This window comes from Pelmatolapia mariae, linkage group LG18, assembly GCF_036321145.2.
Source record: "Pelmatolapia mariae isolate MD_Pm_ZW linkage group LG18, Pm_UMD_F_2, whole genome shotgun sequence".
Classification (NCBI taxonomy): domain Eukaryota; kingdom Metazoa; phylum Chordata; class Actinopteri; order Cichliformes; family Cichlidae; genus Pelmatolapia; species Pelmatolapia mariae.
Genome location: NC_086243.1, coordinates 34,022,228 through 34,036,220, shown reverse-complemented (window position 1 = coordinate 34,036,220; position 13,993 = coordinate 34,022,228). Strand labels below are relative to the sequence as shown.

Sequence of the window (13,993 nt, the reverse complement as noted above, 5' to 3'; positions counted from 1 at the left end):
GTCTGTCTGTCTCTTTGTGTCTGTCTGTCCTTCAGTGTCCTTCCAGTCTCAGTGCAGGGTGAAGCTGCTCTGCCTGCTGTACACAGTGCTGATAGTGAAGAGTCTGGTGTACTGCTGTGGACTCTCTCTGCTGATGATCCTCACAAACAAGGGAGCGTCCACCAACTGCACACATGCTGACTGACTGTTTTCTGCTCGCCTTTTCTCACCATCAAATCTCATCAATTCATCTCATTCATCACTTTGATCAGTATCACAAATGTTAGTTATGATGTGTTGTGCTTATTTTGGCTTTTTATTCAATAGTTAGAAGATCATCTGAAATAAATACATCTTTACATGTATTGTTACTCTGAGTTAGAATTCTTTTTGTACTTATTGTGACTTTTATTGTAGTAACAAAAATCATCAGGTATATTTTTATCACAAGTTTTCTGTTTGATTTGTTTTTGGTTGATTTTCAAATGTCAAACAGTGTAGTTGTGTTTGTAAGTGTGAATAATAAAGATTTCAAGATGAAGAATTTGATTCTACTTTCATTGTGTGATAAACAACAACCCGTGTGAGTGAAGCACAAACTGACTGTATCCAAACTTGCTCTCCTGCAGCAGACGGGCTGTGTGGGTTTCTGCTCTGCAGCCTCCACACCGTTAGCTGTGGCTTTTCACTTTAATAACACAATGACAGTTACAAGCATGAACTCTGCTTCAAGAATAATTCTAGGAAGGATCTGTGTTCTTCACCTGTGAGAGAAACAGCTCAAATCCTCAACTCAGAGCTGACAAATGAACTTTAATGGAATCAAAGGAGAGACCATGAAGCCCCTGCAGTCTGCTCAGCTCCCATTTTATTACCTGAGCTGAGTTTTTCATTCTGGATATCACACACGTAAGAACAGATCAAGTCTGAACAGCAAATGTTGGAGAGTCATTTTGAAGTGTTGCTAAATGTCATTATTATTCCAAAAACTACTGAATGATTCAGAAAATCGTTTCCAAAAAGCAGAAATATGCAAACAAAGTAGAAACAAGGCAACATGAGTCATTCAGATGCAGATAACATATTCTCCTTATTTTGAAGAACACAGTCATGAAATCTTTCTGTGTGTCATTCATTGAGTTGAAGTGCCTAATAGAAGAGGAAAAGCAGAAATAATCAATGATAGCTGAGACATTGAGAACATGGCTGTATGCCTGCTATCATAACAGGAAACAAAGCACACAAACAGCAAACACACAATAATGTGGTCGCAGCTTGTTGTGTGTTGTTAGGTGTCATTTTTGACTTTGACATTTAATGAAGTCACAAAAATGTGTGCGACTCATTAAAGGAGTCTGTACGTGTCAGTCAGTGCTCTGTATTCATGTGTTCACCTCATTAAACTCACTGAGACACTTTTCTCCTCCAAACTTACAGCACAGCTTCATATTTCACTGACTGATTCTTTGATTACATCCATTAAGGCTCACACAGTGAAATTAGTGCAAACTTACAAATGTGTTGGAACAATTTTGGCCTCCAAACTGAACTTTGAGACAAACAGTGAAGCTGTGAGCAAAAAGAGGCTCCAGTGTGTGTCATGGTGGAGGAAACTGTTGTATTCCCACATTCAAAACATGCTGATCTTATTGGATTTTTCCCTCAAAGTCTTTTTCCTCCTTTTTCTCTTCATCCAAATGTTCTAGCAGGCTGACTGTGAGTCCCTGTTTAACCTGTACAGCAGAAAGTAACAGCAGTCAGCGGCCTCCACTTGACTTCATGACTTCAACCCCTCGCACAGTCACTTTCACTTTCTTCCTTCTGTCTTTTAGTCCTAAAATGTAGAACAACACCAGATCAAAATATTTGTGTCCTTCACTCACATCTTCAAATGATACCTTCTATATCAGAGATGATACAAAGGCAACATTTGTCTTATTTCTCTTTCATGAATCAAAAAGTACTTTTGTACTGTTGTGTAAATGTGTATGTAAAGGTGGATGACTGCCTACTGCAAATGAAATCTAACCATGGGTACAAATAAATGAAGCTGAAGCTGACGTAAAACACAGCCCTGTTTTTATTACTGTTTATAGATATTATCATTGATGATCATCATTTTGAATGATTCTTAAAAAGGGTTTAATGAATCCTTCAGTCTGAAACCAACTTGGAACAAAACACATTAGAAGATGTGTGAAAGAACCACAGTGTGCACATATTTTAAACACACAACAGAACCACATGTGTTTGTTTAAAAATAACATGTTCACTGTGAATAATGTTATATGTGATTTTATTTTTTTTAAGTACTTTTTTTTCCAATTTATGAACTTTTAAATATTTTTTCCACCATATTAATTCATATTTTTTAATTTATTTATATTTTACTTACTTTCCGTTTCTATATTTAGTGTTTTCATCACAGCTGTTAAACAACAGATAACAGTGTGTGTTAGTAAATTCACAGCAACCTGAATGTGTTTGTGGGAACATGAATGTGTTTGAGTGTTTCTGCATCATGTGACCCAGATTTTTGGATCTGCTGTCAGATTGAAATGAAGACGATGAAACCACACAGCAGCTTCAGCTGAGCTGTCAATCAGCAGCAGCAGTCTTATCTGTGGGCCGCAGGGGCTGATGGGAGCTTTGAGGACCTGTTAGAAACCACGTGGCCCTCGTCTGATCTCACAGCTCGTCCTTGTTTGGCCTCAGCTGCATCAGAGCGCCACTTCTCCCCAGGTTCACCAGAGGAAACACCACTGCACAAAATGCTTTTCCTCCCAGCTGCTGCTCTGTGCTGTCTGTGTTCAGGTGAGTGTTTCCAGCCAATCAGGAGCCAACAAAGTCAACCTGTAACAAACACTGTCACACTAACCTTCATCTATCTGTCTGTGTCTCTACAGCACTGGTTACCATGGCAGCAGTACAACTGAATCAAGATGGTTCAACATTGACCAGGAAAGTTGGAGAAAGTGTCTCCTTCAGCTGCAGAGTGATTAATCAGTGTTCCACTGACTGGGTACACTGGTACCAAAAGAAAGATTCTTGAAATTAATAAAAATACTAAGAAATTGGCTTTAAATACAAATCATCCTCAGAAAAATGATTTCTCACCTGAAAATAATCAGAAAGACTGTGAGTTGAAGATAGAGAAAGTTAAACTCGATCATTCAGCCACCTACTACTGCAACTGTTTGAAAAGAGATCCCCACAGTGAGAAATGATCCCTGCAGCCTGAACAAAAACCAACAGATGAACAGATGTCAAACAGTGTTTGTGACAGGAAGAGAGCAGTAAACCACAGCCCAGGTTCACAGATTTCACCTCCATCTCAGAGTCACAAACATACTGAGCTCAGGGAGATTTTTATTTAGAAATTAGTCAGAAATTCAATTCTATTTATTTCTGTTTAAACAGATTTTTCATGTTTTAAGACAGAAACAAGAGGAACAGATGACATCAAACTTCCAAATGTAAACAAATGTATCCTCAGTGCCACAAAAACATTTATTCAAAGTGAAAGAAAAACAGATTGTGTCAAACTGAATCAAAGTCCATCCCTCATTCACAGTGTTAATGTTCTCTTCATGAAAACTCTTCCAGCAGCACTTGTTGTTTAACACCTTTCAGTACATTTAACCAGAGACTTTCACTTTAGGACATTTTAAAGACAAATCTTGGACTGATGTCAGGTCAGGATTTTGTCCTTCTAGCAGCGGCTCATTAGGACGCTGATTTTGTTGGACAGATTTCCATCAGTTTCCTGTGGATGTTTATAGAGGATGAATCAGTCACAGTGCCTCATCTTTCTATCACCTTCTTTTCTCTCTGATAGAAAAAAAACTGATTTTGTATCTGAGTATGTTGAATTAGGAATCACAGGATATGATTTCTGCTTTCCTCTTGTTTTTTTGTCCAATCACTTTTGAGCAGCTTTGCAGTTTAATTTCATTTCCAGCATCAATGCTGACAAAAATTGAAGCTAACTGGACTAAACACACAGATTTACCAGCAGAAAAAGTGATTCCATGTAAAACACTCCCACTGAGGTCAGGAGTTTGAACTCACATAACTTCACGTTTCCTCAAATTGAAAAACTACTTTGGAAACTATTTTTCCTTTTTATTAGTAATGATGCTCCTGGTTATGATGATTGTTTTTAATCATAAATGATGATATTGTATAACAGAGTAATGGGACAGCAGTGCAGAGGCTACAGAATGTATCTATGAATCCTCCATTTTTAAACATTTCTTCAGCATTAAAATAATCTTGTGACAGTTTTCATTGTTCCCATGGCTACCCAGCAAACAGTAACTGTTGATAGTTGGTTCAGCAATATAACATATTTTAACGCAGTAACTTGAACTGTCCATCATAGTGAATAATCCCATTAGGAAGCTTCTTCCTCTGCCTCCGCTCTCCTAAAAGTCAGGTGATTCTCCTGAATAGAATTCAGCTCCAAGCACATTCAACAACCTGAAACTGCAGCAGTGTACGCAAAGCAAACACTCACATGTGCGATGGCTTCTTTGTGTGTGTTTCTGCTGAGTTTAATTTTACTCATGCTTTTTTTTTGTATTTTTCTTGTGCTGCACTTCTGACATAAACATAATTCCTGCAGCTCACTGTGTTTTGCAGGAGTGTCTGTCTCCTGCAAGCTGAGAGGCCAGGAGATTTTTTTTCCTCTAGCTTTTTCTGCACGCGAATCATGGATAAACCTCTCATCTTTCACACAAGCTACCTGTACAAGGCAAGCTGCCAATGGCTCTGCTTTCATTGTTCTGACATCAGTTATGATTTGGAATTTGTATGGAAACACATTTAGCATTATCAAGTAAACAAGCTTCAGTGATTTATCATCATAACAAAGGAGTTTTCTCTTGCTAACCACCTTGGCCAGCATATGTGATGTAGAGAAGATTGTGTGTTCCTTCCAGCTGGCAGCTTCAACCAGGGCTGGACTGGTAATCTGGCATTACGGGCATTTTCCCATTTGGCAAACCCACTTTTGGGTCAATGAGCCAATTGAAAGGCCGTCCAGTCAAATCTCTTAACATTACTTGTCCTTCCACTACCTTCACTGTATGCTCATGCAGCTTGTGGAACAAAGTTTAGTGTGGAAGTAGTGAAAAGGTGGAGCTGAAAAGCTGAGGCAGAAAAATCAAAAGAAACTAAAAATAAATGCAGGAAAAAGTTTCAGATCTACTGACATATTAACATGCTAACATCAACAGTAGTAACACACAAAAAGTACTTCCTGCTTACAGTCACAGGAGACTTTGCAAAACAAGAGACTGCAGTCTGAAGACAAAAGTGAGGAAGATGGAGCCAGAGTTGAAATTAACAAGATAAAAGATAAAAAACAAAGACTGAGGGATGAAATTAGAAAGGAAGAGATTCAAGTGAAATGAATGACCATGAGCCACTTCCCCTCATGCCCCTACGGGTTGTCTTTATCCTTCAAGCTCGGGTCCTCTATGAGAGACCTCAGAGTTTGAGGGTTCTGTGCAGTACCTTAGCTGTTCCTAGGACTGCGCTGTTCTGAACTTAGATCTCAGATGTTGCTCCTGGAATCTGCTGGAGCCACTCGTCCAGCTTGGGCGTCACTGCATTGAGCTCTCCGATTACCACGGGGACCACTGTTACCTTGACCTTGGTAACAGATGATGAACTTTATCCTTCCAGTTTATCCTTCCAGTGACTTGGAAATTCAGCTTTTTGGTTCCAATTACAATCAAACCACTTAAAAAGATCTGGAAAAGAGCAGAAACAGAGTTCTTGAAATAGAGTTCATTGGACAGAATCAGCAAAACAGAACATCACACTACAAGGAACAGCAGCCTGGGGAGTAGAGCCTAACGTAAAAACAGCAGTCAGACTCGCCCAAAGACAAAGACAGAAAAAGCTGGTGCAGGCATCTCTGACTCTTCTTCTATAGACGCCCATAACCCCTCCTTCTGTTGGGTAACTTCCCATGCCTATTCTTCACACTTATTTAATTTTAAACTAAATATATTTTCCTAATTGTCCAAATCTCGATATTTCAACAACAACAACAACAACAACAACAACAATAATAATAATAATAATAATAATAATAATAATAAATTTTTATTTAGAGGCACCTTTAAGACCCTCAAGGTCACCTTACAATAGTATAAAACAATACAATAAAATAAAGAAAAATACATTTTAAACATGAGGTAAATTAAAAAAACAAGCATGAAAACAAAAAAGCTAAGCAAAGAAAAAATAGACTAAGACAGAATCATGGTGAGGGGACGCAGTTCTGAATAGATGGGTTTTAAAACATGATTTAAAAGTGATGAGAGAGTTTTTAGTCTGTGAAATAAATGGATTATGTTTCATATTTAGGCTATGCCCTCTCTATTTTTGGTAATTCCATGCCGGTGGAAACCCAAACAAAACACGCATAAAGAGGCTCTAATGTCTGTGTCTCAATCTCACGGCCCATGTCACCCCTACTTCCAACCTGCATAATGACTTGAAGAAATACTTTTAAAAATTATTCAAAACTGATTTAATATGAAGGCAATAGGCAGAGTGTTACGGTGTGTTCACACGGAACGCAATAGACGCGACCAGAGCGTCAGGTTTACATGTAAAGTCAATGGAGAAGCGCGATGACGCGATTGCGGGTCCCGCGAAAATTCAGAAGCAGATTTGCGTCGCGAAAACACGCAAAGCAGCGCGTCAAAGCAGCGCGTCAAAGCAGCGCGTCAAAGCAGCGCGTCTGGCGCGCTCGACACGCGAATATAAAGCTGCGCGTCAGTTTTTGTGTTGCATTTTGTGCATTTGCGCATATCGCGTCTACCGCTCGAGTTGGAAAAATCTGAACTCTAGCATCAACCAATCAGGAGCCTGGTGACGTGGCAGGTGGAAACGCTTGCTGCTGAAAATGCCACGCTACGGGAGTCGGTCAAATGTCTCACTGAAAATGTTACTCAGCTAAACAGAGAAAATAAAAAAATAAAATAGACAGTTATTGATCTACAAGCTCGTGGCATGCGAGATAATCTGGTATTAGCGGAACTACAGGACTGTTTCGAGGTGACCGACTGGGAGACACTCTGGGAGCCTCACGCTGAGGACATCAATGGGCTTACTGAGTGTATCACAGACTACATAACTTTCTGCACCGACTCCATTGTTCCAGCTCAGACTGTTCATTGTTACCCAAATAACAAGCCGTGGGTGACTAAGGACATCAAAGCCCTCCTCAACGACAAGAAGAGGGCTTTCAGAGGGGGCAATAAAGAGGAGGTGAGAAGGGTCCAGGTGTTACTAAAGGACAAGATCAGAGAGGCTAAGGATAATTACAGGAGGAAGCTGGAGTGGAAACTCCAGCAGAACAGCATGAGAGAGGTGTGGAGGGGCATGAAGACCATCACTGGATTCAGGCCAACCAACAGCAGGGGAGCTGAGGGAGGTGAGAACAGAGCTAACGAGTTGAATCTGTTTTTCAATAGATTCGACACCACAGTGTCTGCTCACACCCCCACAACCTCACCTGTAGTCAACCTGGAATCCAGAGCCACACCACTGTGCCAGCCTCTCTCTTAACATGGCGCTGTTGCCTCCTGTGAGATTCCTGACACCCCTCCCCCACCCATCACCTTCACTCAATACCAGGTTGAGATGCAAATGAGGAGACTTCACTCAGGCAAGTCTGCTGGACCAGATGGAGTGAGTCCCCGCGTCCTCAAGGCCTGTGCCCCCCAGCTGTGTGGAGTCTTTCATAAACTGTTTATGCTGAGTTTGAGTCTGCACAGGGTCCCAGTGATGTGGAAGACATCATGCCTCGTCCCTATTCCAAAGACGCCACGTCCCAGTGGCCCCCAGGATTACAGGCCCATGGCACTGAACTCCCACATCATGAAGACCCTGGAAAGGCTCATCCTGGACCAGCTGCGACCCATTGTCAGACCACACCTGGATCCCCTTCAATTTGCCTATCAGCCTCGTCTCGGAACAGAGGACGCCATCATCTACCTGCTCAATCGTGTCTACACCCATCTGGACCAGCCGGCGAGCACTGTGAGGGTCATGTTTTTTGACTTTTCCAGTGCTTTCAACACCATCAGGCCGACCCTCCTGGGTGATAAGTTAACAGCGATGCAGGTGGATGCTTCTCTGGTGTCCTGGATTGTTGATTACCTGACAGGAAGACCACAATATGTACGTCTCCCACAGTGTGTGTCTGACAAGGTAATCAGCAACACAGGGGCACCACAGGGGACTGTCCTCTCCCCCTTCCTCTTCACCCTCTACACCACAGACTTCAGCCACTGCACAGAGACCTCCATCTTCAGAAGTTTTCTGATGACTACAGTGGTTGGATGCATCAGCAGGGATGATGAGACAGAGTACCGGGCTGTGGTGGACTCCTTTGTCACGTGGTGTGAGCAGAATCATCTGCAGCTCAACGTGGCAAAGACCAAGGAATTAATAGTGGACTTCAGGAAGACCAGGAAACACTTGACCCCTGTTTCAATCCAGGGGGTCAGTGTTGACATTGTGGAGGACTATAAATACCTTGGAGTACACATTGACAGTAAACTGGACTGGGCTAAAAACACCACAGCACTTTACAGAAAGGGCCAGAGTCGTCTCTATTTTTTGAGGCGACTGAGGTCCTTCAACATCTGGCAGAAAATGCTCAGGATTTTCTACGAGTCTGTTGTGGCCAGTGCGATCCTCTATGCTGTTGCATGCTGGGGGAGCAGGCTGAGGGTCGCAGATGCCAACAGACTCGATAAACTGATCCATAAGGCCAGTAGTGTTATGGGGATGGAGCTGGACTCCCTCAAGGTGGTGTCGGAGAGGCGGATGCTGTCCAAGATAAAGGCAATGTTGGATAACACCTCCCACCCACTCCATGACATGCTGGTCAGTCACAGGAGCGCGTTCAGTGAGAGACTGAGAGTACCGAAAAGCACCACTGAACGACACAGGAAATCATTCCTGCCTGTGGCCATCTCCCTGTACAACTCATCCACTTAACACACACATGTTTCTTTTTTCTTTTTCTTTTTTAGCTATTTATTAATAAACGACTTATATACATATATACCTGTATATATTGTACTATTCTTAGTTAGTGTATTGTCTGTCTTGTTAATGTCTGTTTATTATGGAGCACTGTAACAAAAAATAATTTCCCCTAGGGATCAATAAAGTATTCTTATTCTGATTCTGATTCTGATTTTCTGGTATTCCAGAAGCTGCTGGAGAAGACGCGGAGACTACGGTGAAAAGCTTCATCAAAACCCACCTGAAGCTGCCGGAGGACACCTTAAAGAAAGCTATGTATTGTAAGTGTATATGGTCCAAATGTTGATGATCCCTCATTCTTTCACGGTTTTTTCAGTGCACTCTCCGAACACTTAGATGGCACACTTGTTCTTGGAGGCGACCTCAACCTTGGACTAAATGAAGAAATGGATAGGCTCAATACAGCAGGAACTCAGCGTAATTGGCAGTCCATAAATATAATCAAACAGTATATGAGCGACTTTGGTCTTTGCGATGCATGGCGCTCCCTTCACCCCACCAGTAAGGAATATACTTTTTTCTCACATGTTCATCACTCCTACTCTCGTCTGGATTATTTTTTGGTCAGCAGCTCACTGCTGAGGGACATTTCAGACACTGAGATTCACCCTATAGCTGTCAGCGATCATGCTCCTGTATCTTTAACACTAATGCACAAGAATAATACTACGCCAAGTAAAAACTGGAGATTTAATACATCACTGCTTAAAGATGAAGACTTGAAAAAAGAATGGACTCTATATTTAGACTTTAATGACACTCCCGGAACATCAGCTTCTGTTCTATGGGAAGCAGGGAAAGCTGTGATGAGAGGTAAAATAATTTCTTTCTCATCACATAAAAAGAAAAAAGAAAACAAAAATATTCAGGAATTAGAAAAAACCATCAAATCACTAGAAGAAGCCTACGCGTCCCACCAAGATCAGGAAACATTGAACAAAATACGCAAAACAAAACTAGAACTAAATGAGATAATTGATAAAAAAACAAAATTCTTAGTACAAAGACTACGCTTACAAAATTATGAACATGGTAATAAATCCGGTCAATTTCTAGCAAACCAGCTAAAAATAAATAAAGAAAAAACAACTATATGTGCTGTTCAAGACTCATCTGGGAACACAATATATGACCAGAAAAAAAAAAAACAACATTTTCAGGGATTTCTACAAAACGTTGTATTCACCACAAATAAACCCATCTAAAAAGGAAATTGATCAGTTTTTAGACAACATAACTCTTCCACAATTATTAGACACTCGAGCAATGGCACTGGATTCGCCACTGACACCAGGTGAACTCCAGGAAGCCCTGAGAAGTATGCCCAATAATAAGGCTCCAGGTCCAGACGGCTTTCCTGCAGAATTCTACACAGGCATGTCACTTCAACCCCCCCTGGCTTCTGCTCCGCGGCTGCTGAGTGACCCCTCATCTGGGACTCTCCTCAGCTCTTTCTGGGATAGTGGCGCGGCTGCCCCTCTGTTGGTCTTCCTTGGTCTCTTGTGTTCTGGGGGCCTCTGGATGTCTGGAGCCTGGATCTCCTCCATACCTGCTTCATGCCCTGGAGGACGGGGCTATGGCCCCCCCACACCCTCTAGCAGATCGTTACATGAAGGAACCTTTTATATACAAGCGCGCTCATGCTCACAGGTGTACACACGGGTGCTCACACACACAAACTACATCCTTTTTGGCTCCTACCTCAAAGCACACTGTGCGCTGTTGATCCTACGTGCTGCACAATAATATTCAATGTTTAGTATTTACTGTTATATTCACATAGATCATCGTGATGATGTTGTTTATTATATTGCGCTCTTTTTTTTGCTTGTTTTCTCTTTTTCTTTCTCAACAGGTGATCCAGGTGATTGATATATGTATTTTTTGTCTGTTTGTTTTGTTGCTTTTTGTTTTTTGCCCTCTATGACCGTTCCTCTTTCCCGCTCTTTTTCTTTCCCTCTTTCTTTCTCCCTTTTCTTTTTCCCAGTTAAGTCTGTCCCGTATTTAGCAAGTGAAAATAAAATAAAATAAACAATAAAAGGTGAATCAAATAGACCATTATGGCAAGGCTGGGATGGTTTATTTGGTAAAGTAAATCTGTTGGGCATCTTTCTTTGCCTTTAGACAATAATTCTGATTGCAAAAGAACAAAACAGGACAGGCAAAAAGAAAAAAAAGGATTGGGGAGGAGATGGAAGTTCTTCGCGATGATGGGGTTTCTGGACCCCTTCCTCAGCCCGCGGGAGACTGGGGGCAATATGGTGCGGACCGTGAAGAACATCCCCCCCGAGGACCAGGGACAGCCCGAAGAGGCAGCAGGGGAGTGTCAGTCAGAAGGTATGTTTGCAATGAATTAATGTAGGCAGTTAATTTATGCGTGTTGTTATATAGGAATATATTTTGTTTATTAATAAACAGTATACAGTGGTCCTGCTGTTCATCTGTCACTGCCTCGCCTTTTCGCTGATTTTTTTATTGCACAGTACAGCTTTCAACAATGCGCATTGCATTCTGCAGCCTGATTGACAAATCTCCTCCATGTCGTGTCTCCTGAGCTCGCCACATTTATCATGTTTGGTTTTGATAACCATCACGTCCAATAGAAAAAACAGCACAAAAACACCCATAACTATGACCCTCATTCGGAAATAGACACCTGCATCAGGAGGGAAAAAGGCGCACAAATGTGGCAGGCAGACGGAGAAAAAACGCGGCATAATAATACTTTTACGTTTTGAAATCTACAAAGGTTTGCACTTTGAGAATCAATTTGTGAGAACTGTGCCTACTATTCATGTGTGTGTGGAAAAAAGTGTATAAAGTGCGTGGCGAGGGGCTAGTTATTCTGAGAACCCCTGATGCAATAAATGAGGGACCACTGTATATACTTTCTCTATGACTATTGTTTTCAACCTGTTAACATTTAATATTGTCTTGACAGAGCCAAATGATTCTGCAGCAGAGCATCCCCTGTTGCTTCTCCTGCTGCTGCAATCACAGGTATGTACAGCAAGCACTGATAGCTTTTTACTCGGTTGGATTCCCTTGTGATCACCTTTACTAAATATCTACAATCTGTTTATATCCTGTTTTTTGTTGAAAATGAAAATCTAGTAGCAGCCTTCTCATTACTTTTCCTTGTGTTTTGTGCTGTGTTTTACAGGCCCACAGAGGAGGACAGCTTTGAGGCAGATGAGGGACGGGTCCCAGGACGGTCCATCGGCGGTGGAGCTGGCCATCCTGGTGTCCCTGAAGAGGCCACGCCAGTCTCCAATGGAGCATTTCCTCCTCAGCCTTGTTCCTGCTCTGGAGAGCATGCCGTCTCAGACGAGAGTATTAGTGAAATTTCAAATTTGTAAATTAGTTTTTGAAAACAGCAAAGCTGTGTTACATTTGGAAACATTGGACCCGAGCAATCAGTAGTTTTCTGATAAGGCAGCAGCTCTCCAGGGCAGAAACAATGTTCTTATTTTTCTCCTCCTTCTCCCTGAGGCTCTTCCACTTTAAGCTTTTAATATTATTTCCAATAAATGTTTGTAATGACTAATGACTTAGTTCTAGTACACAGCAAATATTGGCACACAACTTGACACATGTAGAATTAATTTCATATTATACTAATGAAAAAATATACTAATATATAGGAACATAGTGAAGACCAATTATTTAAGAGAATAGAGAGAGGTTAGTTTATTTTGGAGTAGAGCTCCATTTATTAAGAACATTTTAAAAAGGCAGGGACGCTCTTTAGAGGTTTGTGGGTGGCTCAGAGCCATTGTGGGGAAGTCACTGGGACTTCAAATGGGCTGTTCTTTTGGCTGCCAAGACGCTGCTCCCTCCGCCGAGAAGTGGGCCACTTTCCTCACCAGGACAGCCTCTCTGGAGGAGTTGTTGGCTGCTGCACGACCCAGGCCTTTTTTGAAAAATGTACCTGTGATAAGACAACATATCAAGATAGAATTGTTATTATCATATAACTAAAGATGAACCAAACTGTTCACAATTTTATCTAGCTCTCAGTTTTAAAAAAGGCTGGTGACCCCTGTTATAGAGTCTGACAGCTGCAGGGATTATATACAAATATTCAACTGGTTCTATACCAGAATTAAACCAGGTCTAAATTTTTTTTAAAAAAGGAGTGAGTATCACTACAAAGATTACCCACAGTGGTCCTCATACCACAGTTTGATATCAGCAAACATCAAGAGCATACACTGATATGACACCACAGCCATGCTATCATTGCAAACACTGATAACAGCATAAATCGAATTAAATCTGGACTTGATGAGACCTGTTTTGAGTATCACTAGAAATATTATAAACAGTCGTCTCCATACCAGAGCTTGCTATCAGTAAACACTGATAGCATATCACACCCATGTTTTCAGTGTATAAACGGATAGTTTAGCATATATTAGCACAGGTATCAATAAAGGACTACCATATTAAACACTTTTACTAACCGCGGACAGATGGACAGGCGCTCTGCAGGTGGGATTGAGCCGTAACCCTTACAGGCTACCTCTAAAGAATGTAGCCTCATGGGCAGTGTAGTCCGTGCTGCAGGGAGAATGGACTGCCATACCCGCTATGTGTTTGTGAGCAAGGGAGGGAGAAAAAGGAGAGCTGTCACCGAGCAGAAACGGGAGACGGAAGCATGTAAATATAATAATAACCACTGCAGCCAAACAGAGTGCCTGACGAGCCCAGCTGTAAGTAAGCTATTAACAGAATTTGCAGAATGGGCAAAACAAAAACTGGAACAGGATCCTCAGTTCACGCAGAAGATTTTGTTCAGTGATGAGACAAACTTTTATGTGAATGGTGAAGTTAACAAACAAAACCACCGCTATTGGTCTGACACTAACCCACATTGGATGGATCCCTCCAAGACTGTTGGAACAACAAAAGTGATGGTTTGGTGTGGTAT

At 41.5% G+C, this 13,993-nt stretch overlaps 1 pseudogene; it reads left to right on the top strand.

Moving 5' to 3' along the window:
- Nucleotides 1-13,993, top strand: part of LOC134617649 (immunoglobulin kappa light chain-like) — a 59,408-nt pseudogene that overhangs the window by 7,652 nt on the left and 37,763 nt on the right.